Source organism: Octopus bimaculoides, chromosome 1 (assembly GCF_046866305.1).
Source record: "Octopus bimaculoides isolate indiv1 chromosome 1, ASM4686630v1, whole genome shotgun sequence".
Taxonomy (NCBI): domain Eukaryota; kingdom Metazoa; phylum Mollusca; class Cephalopoda; order Octopoda; family Octopodidae; genus Octopus; species Octopus bimaculoides.
Window position 1 is genome coordinate 108,912,402 of NC_142928.1, and position 9,810 is coordinate 108,922,211.

The following is a 9,810-nucleotide window of genomic DNA, read 5'->3' on the forward strand; positions in this document are numbered from 1 at the left end:
ATGATTTAGAAGTACATATATATTATCATTATGTGTGTGTGGTATTGCTGAAAAATAATTGTAACCTTAATAATAATAATGAAAAATTCTAATTTATATGCTCCCTTCCTTCCCATTGTTGAGTATCCATGAAGGCTTTACAAGACTGAAGGAAATTGTAATTGTAATCTATGCTACAACCTGTACCTGTAACTGCTTACACCAAGCTTAAGGACCCATTGCCTTTAGGCAAGAGACCATTAAAATCTTTCCGAGTGCTGAAAACATCCCCAACAACTTGCCTCCAAAGCATCTCAGGTTCACAAGCATGGAGCTGCCACAATCAATGTCGGCATAATGAAAGGTAGGTCTGGTGAGATTGTTGAAATGCTTGAGTGGAGGTGTGTGCAAGAGGTATGATGGAAAGAAGACTCAGCAAGATGGCTCATGGGCAAGAGACATAGATACAAGTTCTGGGTGGAAAGCAATGATGGGTTAGGTGGTGTAGGTATTCTTTTGGCAGAGAAATGGGTGGATAAGGTGATTGAGGTAGTCAGGTTGTGTGATAGGATTATTATGCTAATATTAGTCCTGTTTAATGTAACAATGTCATTTATTCCTGCATACACACCACATGTCAGACTTGCAGATATTCAGAAGGACCATTTCTATAAATCCCTTCAGCAGGTGAGACTTCAATGGTCATGTTGGAAAAGAATGTGTTGGTTTTCATGGCATGTATGGAGGTTATGGGTTTGGATCCAGAATCGAGGAGGGAACAAGACTGCTGGAATTTTGGGATGCAAATGACTTAATGGTATGCAACACCAACTTCAGGAAACCTACCAGCCATCTGATCACCCATCAATCTGGTGGGCACACGAGCCAGATGGACTACATCCTCACCAGAAACAGAGACAGGCATATTCTCAATGCAAAGTCTTTCCCAGGTGAAGAATGTACAACTCATCATAGGTTAGAGGTTAATGACTTTGGACTAAAGCTTGAAGGATGCTGAGACACGAACCAATATGGGAAAGGAGGCTCTGGAAGCTTAAATGGACACAGATATAGAGATATCCTTAACCCCTTGCAGACGGATTTAGTACTGACAGTCTGTGCTGTATACAAGTATTAGGCTGTTCAGGGTGGTATATTTGAAAACACAGTGCCACACAGAGCAAGACATGGCACTGCTCACACACAGTGTTTCAATGTGGTCAGTACCACTTCCCATCTGCAAGGGGTTAATGAAGCCTTTGATGAAGAGGTAGAGATAGAGACATATGGCAGAGGACAACTGGAAGTTCTTATGGGACAATCAACTAAGGGGAAACAAAACAAATTTGTGGTTGAAGCAAAGCTTCCGCCAGACCAAAGGTGACATAGTGGTGGAACAGTGAGGTAGACAGGGCTTTAAAAGAGAAGAGAAGGGCCTGGAAGAGTGGGGATTGTAGAGAACCATAGCCTAAAGAGAAACTAGATGTCAGGTATATCTAGCAAGGGCAGAAGTAGAAAGGAAGAGATTTGCCTAAGTCTTACAGCATGAAGATCAGAGACTTGCAGTGTTCTGGATGCCAGATAGTCTGTTAGAGAGAATCAAGAGAGAAGTGTGTACGGACAGATAATGGTATGCTTGCTCTTAGTGATCCTGAAAAGGAACACATGCAAGAACTACTATGAGACTATTAAATGTAGAGAATGAACCCAACAGAGGGACCAGCTATCCTAGTTGACAGCAGCATGATAGATAGGCAATTAAAGATATGAAGACAAGGAAGGCCTCTGGCCCATCAGGAGTCACTACCGAGATGCTCAAGATATCGGGTTGAATTGGATACAGTATAGTCATCTGTATAGTTAATCAGGAAGATGTAATCTCTAGTGACTGTTGCAGCAGCATTATAGTCAGCTGCTACAAGGACAAGACAGATGCCTTAGATAGAAGTAATTATAGAGGTATCAAATTGCTAGACCAAGTGATGAAAGATGTGGAGAGAGTTATAAGCCCAATTAATTAGGAACAGAATTAGACAAGATGAAATGTAGTTCAGCTTTGCATCGCGAAGAAGCACCACTGATGCTATTTTCATAGTCAAGCAACTGCAAGAGAAGTATTTAGTTAAGAACAAGTTGTTGTACTTGGCATCTGTTGATCTAGAGAAAGCCTTCAACTGAGTATCCTGCTCTGTAATATGGTGGTCCCTGAGGAAGCAAGGGATAGATGAATAGCTTGTGAAAGCAGTACAGGCCATGTACAGGGGTGCTGTTAATAAAGTAAGAGTTGGCCATGGGTACACTGATGATAGTAGTGATGGTAGGTGTACAAGGTTGGTCCTCAGCCCCTCCTATTTATCATTGTCCTCCAGGCCACAAGAGAGGAATTTAAGACTAGAAGCCCATGAGAATTCCTATATGTTGCTGATCTTGCCCTCATAGCAGTATCTCTAATAGAATTAGAAAAGAAATTCCAGATGTGGAAACAGAACCTGGAATCTAAGGGTCTTAAAGTAAACTTAGCAAAGACCAAGGTCCTAGTCACCAAGAAATTAAACAGGACCCTTCACCCATCAGGTAAGTGACCCTGCTCCATATGTAGGATGGGTGTAGGCAGAAATTCCATCTGGTGTACCCAGTGCAAGCTATGGACACACAAGAGGTGCAGTGAAATAGTTGGAAGATTAACAGAGAAGATGTAAGGGAACCATAAAGACCACAAATACACAAGAAACTGATTTCCTTAAATGTCCTGGTGGATCTCTGGAAGTTGTAGATAATTTTTGCTATCTAGGTGACCTAATTAGCAGTAGAGGAGCTTGTACAGAAAGTGTAACTGCTAGAATAAAAATAGGATGGAGAATGTTCAGAGAGCTTTTACCTCTTTGGCAACCAAAGGTCTCTCTCACTCTGAGTGAAGGAAAGATTATATGAACTGCGATGCTGCATGGTAGTGAAATGTGGGCCCTGAATGCAGAGGACATGCAAAGATTAGAAAGGAATGAAGCTGGTATGCTCTACTAGATGCGTGATGTCAGTGTGCATGTGTGACAGAGCATTGGTGTATTGAGGGAGAGGTTGGGAACAAGAGGAATTATATGCAGTGTGCAAGAGAGAAGACTGCACTGGTTTGGTCATGTGAAGCATATGGATGAGGACAGTTACATAAAGAAGTGCTGATCACTTAAAGTAGAGGTAAGTTATGGACAAGGGAGACTCAAGAATACATAGGATGAAGTTTTGAAGGTCGATCTCAAAACGCTGAACTTTGCAGAGGAGATGACAAAGGACCAAGATAATTGAGGTCCGAAAACCAAGATGCTACATTAAAGTGTTGGTGTGGGTGCTGGTGCCATGTAAAAAGCACTGGTGCCACATAAAAAGCACTCAGTATACTGTGGAGTGGTTGGCATTGGGAAGGGTATCCAGCCAAAGAAACCAAGTCAAAACAGACTATGGAATCTGGTGCAGCCTCTGGCTTTACCAGTTCCTGTCAAGCTGTCGAACCCATGTCAGCATGGAAAAAGGACATTCAATGTTGATGACAATGATTATTCATAACCATGCTGTGTTGCATGTTTGACTTAGTATTTTGATGGCTTAGATACAATTATGCCACAGCAGTTAGACTGTAAGACATCTACATTACCCTAGGAGGATATGTCTTGTTTTTATGTTTTATTGTGTAGAAATGATCAAAGCCTTGAAGGCACTTCAAGACCGGTCAGATAATTACAGTTGATGTTCAGTTTGAAAATTTGTATATCAAGGACTTCAAAAGAGACATTTCAATTGCCTGACATTATGGAAGAGAAGAAAGTGGGGTAGAGAGTAGGATTAATATAAGGAAAGAGATGGGGGTAGGGGTTAAAAGGATTGGGTTAGCACCTAACAAATTAAGTAGAGGCTGTTGTAGAAGTGATTGAATAGGCTGAATGAGAAGGCAATGTATCTGTAGGCCAGAGGTTGCCGTGAGTTGATGCAAGGGCCTTTGCTAATCAAGTGGATGGTATGCAGACTTAAGTATTTCCCGAGAGAAGAATACTAGAATTTATGGTTGCTTTTTGAAGATTTAAAAAGAATTGTGATGTTTATATCTTCTCTATGTTACGAAATTATAAGATGGGATTGGACCATTGAGAATTCAGTGCCGTTACCATGGGTAGAGAGCAACAACAACTGATTGCAGCCAACATCATTGAATTAGGCAACATTAACCCATGGAGAAACATAAAAATGGCCAACTTTATAAGGCCACTCAGTTGACCAGTATTTTCTGGATAAAAAGAAATCCTAAGAATTCAGTTTTTGAGAATGAGAAAGAATACTGACCACAAACAGGATTCGAGTAAAAAAAAACAGTCAGCAGTCAAAAATGTCACATGCAACTTAGAAATCTATTGCTTCAGATATACTATAACTGCACTTGGATAAGAACCATGCTATATGTTAAAACATGCAGCTATGAATTTGCACGAAGTACATTCTGTTCTCCACTGTCTGGACATTTCTTGTATGCTTGTCCATTACATTGCAGAATCTTGTGCATGTGTGTTGAGAGATAAATAGATACAAGCTAGATACCAGACTGATCCTTTTGATTAATTTAATAATTTTCAGCCTTGTGAACATTTAAACCTCTAGAGCAGGGGTTCTCAACTGGTATCCATATGGCCCTTTGAGGTCCATAGAGTTTGTTGTTAAAATTTATGTGCAATATACAAAATGTATATATATTTTTTATACAATTCCTAATGTTTATTTATAAAAATACAGTGAGATTTCTTTTTATTACACATCAAACGACTATGGGGGCCCAGTACTGTAAAATAGGAATCAAAGAATACTGGCAAAAAAAGGCTGAGAATCACTGCTCTAGAATGTCATTTTAAACTCTGGTGGTGGCTACAGTGTAAGTGGGTGAAGTCAGTACTGTTTCTCTACATTTATTATTGGTCTTGCAACAATATTGATGTTGGTTGCAAGTGTAATCTGTGTTTATTTTCAGACAAGTTATTCCTTATTGAATGCTTGTTGGAATGATGTACTTTAACAAAAAGTACTTACAATATGTCAACAATGTGCAAATATAGTAAACATAAAAATATTTATATGTTTGTAATAGCTATATTTGCCAGCTTTATCATAGATGTCAAAATGGAAATTGAAATTATAAGACTACAATTTCAAATCTTAGTATTGCTTCAATACTTAAAGCAAGCAAGCTGGCAGAATCATTTGTATGCTGGACAAGATGCTTAGCAACATTTCTTCTGGCTTTATGTATTGAGTTCAAATTCTACAAAGGTCAGCTTTTATCCTTTCAAAGTTAATAAAATACATGCTAGTTGAACACTGGCATCAATGTAATCTACTAGTTCCTTCTCCTAAATTTCAGGCCTTGTGCCTTTAGTAGAAAGAATATTTCTTCAATATTCAATGTAGTTTATATAGCTTTATTGCAGAATATCTGAGAAAACAATGAAACTAAAATGTATTCAATAGTGGCAGTATTAGCATTGTACTTTCACAAGATTTTCAATTCCAAACTCTTTTCCATGGCAAGTGCAAGAATTAGTCTTCAGATTCTTCCTCGTTTTGAATTGAAGACAATTTCAAATCTATTTTGTATAGTATTAAATATTCTTTTATTCTGGTGTCGTATAAATGTTATTTCTATACAGAATGATATATTTGTCCTTGAAAAAAAAAATGTTTTTAAATTATACAATAAAAAAACAAAAACACACGACGCTCCTTTAGAAACGCACCTCTCCAAGAAAATGAAATGCAATTTTAAAAAGTTATGAAAATGGAAAATATATACAAAATAAATGATGTATGCAAAAAAAGAAAAAGAAAAAAAGAAAGATTCATCTATTAGTTTATACTAAAATATAAAACAGAAACGGGCACCCGTGGAATATAAACATATCGGACGATACAAGGGGCGGTAATTTACTTTTACCAGTCGGGTATTATTAATGATGCGAAGAGCCCGACAATATCGTTTGCAAATTCTTGATTGTTTTTAATCAGATTTTTTTTTACTGTACACACTCGTTAGGGTTAGGTGGTGTGCAACTCGCATTACCGTCGCCCATTTTATGATGTAATATACGACAGAAATAAAATAGAGTAAATATGTTTAAGACGTATGCAAGTTTTGTAATTTTTATTTTCAGTTTACAGAGAAAATAAATTATACATCATATAATTACTATTAGGCCCCTCTTATCATTAATAATACCTGATTAGTAAAAGCAAATTACCGCCCCTTGTATCGTCCTGTTTTCGGTTTGTTTTATTTTTTAGTATAAAATATTTTTAAATGGATGAATCTTTCTAATTTTTTGCATACTTCATTTATTTTGTATATATTTTCTATAACTTTTTTTTTTAAATTGCATTTTAATTTCTTGGGTACTAAAAGAAGTCTTGCAGGCAATGATAACCAAGTACATAAATTTTGTTGGCATTTGTAAGCATTTCAAATTATCAGAAATTTAAATTCCCTAAGGTGACGGAGCTGGCAGAATGCTTACCGGCATTTCTTCCAGCTTTTCGTTCCGATTTCAAATGCTATCAAAGTTGACTTTCGAGGTCGATAAAACAAGTACCAGCCAAGTACTAGGATCGATTACATCGACTTCTCCCTCCCTCCAAAAACTGCTCGCCCAGTGTCAAAATTTGAAACAATCATTATTTTAGAGAAATGGTAAATGCATCTGGACACACAATTGTGTACAAGCCACATCTATGATTTATCGAGGATTCCCTTAAAACCAATAGAATTCCGGTATTTTAATTTCCAAACTGTTAAATCTTTTGCAATCGTCTCGCAAATATTAGAATTTTAAGGATTTCATAGTCTACTTCTGCATATCACCAAAATATTTCAAATCTACCTCAACTTACTGCTTTAACAAAAAAAAAACAAATAAAATAAGACAGAAGGGTGGAGCTGGACGACAGTCATCCATCCACAAAAACCGAGCTTTCGGAATTTTTTTTTTTTCATCGGATTCCTAGGTTTTTGATGACGGAGATTCCGAATATACAAACAAAATGGTATTATTTGATTCTTTCACCCGCACCATTTTCACTAAGAAGAAGAAGAAAGAAAAAAAGAAAACTCGGATTTTTTACGTGGAATCAAGTACCCTGACCTAATATGCTGCAATCTCCTTATTTTTGTTCGGAAAGAAAGGTGGGGAAACCGGACCCCGGATATAATATATATAATAATCCCGAACAGATTTACCTGGCTTGCCAGTCCTCAGTCAAACCGTCCAACCCATGCCAGCATGGAAAGCAGACGTTAAACGACGGTGATGATGTATAATGGGATCTTTTCCATTTGAACAGTTAGGGTTAAGGTTTTAGGGTTAGGGTTAGAATTACGGAAAAATGTGAAAAATGAAGAAATTGGAGGAGGAGGGGGGCAAAAATGTCTTTCCTAAAATAGTAGCTGAAAAACAGGGGAAAAAAACTATAAGCAGCAGAAATGAACGAACAATTGTGGCGGTGCCATGAAGTAAACATGTTTCAGATACACTCGTTTATTCATACAAACGTAACTGATATGAAATATGTCATAAATAACAATGACAAACGAAATATACACCGCCGGAAGTTATTGTTGACAAACAACAGCAGTAATTGTTTTCACCTCAATAAACGTCATTGATTGGTTGAAATTACCGAAATACAACTTTAACACGAAATAACTTCGAAAATACACAATTTTCTCAAAAACGCTAAGAGTAAATGATGTTTTATGTGACACATTCTACCAGTATACGAATTTTGAAAGTGTTTAGTTACAAAAAATTATTTTTTAAATGTGCCGGCCAAAGGGAAAAGATCCGTATAATGATATATATATATATATATATATATATATATATATATGTATATATATATATATCATTATGATAAATTGTTACCCATTCAATGTTCAGGTAAACTTCGTCATCCACACAAAAATGTAACACATTTCGGCGCCAAAAAATAGATATTCCCTTTGCAATTTTTGGCGCCGAAATTTGTTTCGTTTTTGATCTTTTCACCTGCACGATTTTCACTAAGGAAAAAAAAAAAAATTCCAATGAATCCGGGACGGATTTCCCTAACCCTGATCCTCTAACCGTAACCCTAACCCTGAAAAGATCAATGGGGGTGGGGTGGGTGAAATTTCCGAGGCTTCCACCTCACCCCACTCAGTTTTTCCGACCTCGAAAAAGGTTTTGTAGTGTAGTGACGACTTATAGCAGACGACTGTTATATGTTCAATGTCCGGAGTTTTATCCACGCATGCGCAGGGACTAGTTCCGGAAGGAATACAGGAAGAGTCTCATGCGCATGCGTAGAGTTCGACACCCAGCTTTGGCGCCTTTTCTCAGTCTCTTCGTTGACTGATCTCCGTCGAGCCAAGACGCCCAACAGAGCTCTCTCACATGTCAGCACCAGAGCTTCACAAATAACCACGGAAATCATTCAGAAGGCGTCTCAGTAACCGAGGGCGACGAGCTACCGAATTCCCTCCAAGCGTGAACTGAATTCCACTGTAAATAAATATTGTTATGTTGTTCAGAATCTGCGTTCCGTTGTTTCTTCTAGAAATTTAATGTACGGAAGCGGTGTACACCTAATGGTGTATAACCACTTCCCTACAGTAGCATATTAGGTCACAGGAATTAATTCAACGAAAAAAATTTTCCAATGATTCCAGGGGGGGGGGAGTCCTTTTTTTCCGAATCAAAATAAGGGATTTACAGCATATTAGGAGGTCAAGGTACTTGATTCCACGCAAAAAAATCCGAGTTTTTTTTAGCGAAAATCGTGCGGCTGAAAGAAAGAATCAAATACCATGTTTTTTCGCTTTAAGTGTATCCAACGTAGGTGCACTAAAGGAGAGTTAGCAGTTATTTCTAGCAGGTCGAGCAATTGCGTACAGGTTTCCCTCATTGGTTCGAGACAAAATAGTATTTAGTAAATTTCAAAAACTGAAAGCTGCTGAGAGACCTCAGAATGGCGAAAAGTAATATAGAACAAGACTTAAATTTTAAATGTGGGTCATGGAAAGAATCCAAAGACGCAGCTAGGAATAGCGAAAGACGGTAACTGTCACAGCAAAAACCACTTCAAAGATGGCAATACTGACGAGTAACGCGGAGGATCAGGTTAAATGTTATACTTGACTAACATCGAAGTCATAGCAATTAATGGAAAATTACAAATGCGAGGTTCTTTCGATACTGGTGTGGATTAAACATGAAAACTTAAAAATTTATTAAACAAGTCAGGGTTTTATTAAACTTGTGCTCAAACTTTTTAGCTCGCCTCTTATTTGTGGCGAAGGAAGCAAATGAAGGATCTTGTTCCAAAATCACTGGCTATCTGGCTTTTTAACGTACCTTTCACTTATGTGTAAGTTATACAGATTAAAACAACTGTCGCCATGGAACAATTAACTCATTTAAAAAAAAAAAAACCCCAATATTTTCATGAGCACAGCAAGAGTGCAAACCAATAAAATTACTTTTCAGAAAATTCCATAAAAAAGGTGAAATCGAAACGCTATGCTACTTAAGCTACATATTTAAAAAGGTTGCCCAGTCTTAGGAAAGAAGTGGCAGAATAACAATTGATTTAAGTTTACCGGTTTTAAAGATTGAAGTGGCTGAAGTTTTTACAGATGAACTTAAATGTCATGGATACAAACGGATGAATTTATGTCGGCCAAGTACAGACTAAATAATTAAACAGAGAAAAAAACTGAAAAATTAAAATCAGAAGCTTATAAGCCTTTTGAAGGCCTGTGACAAAAAT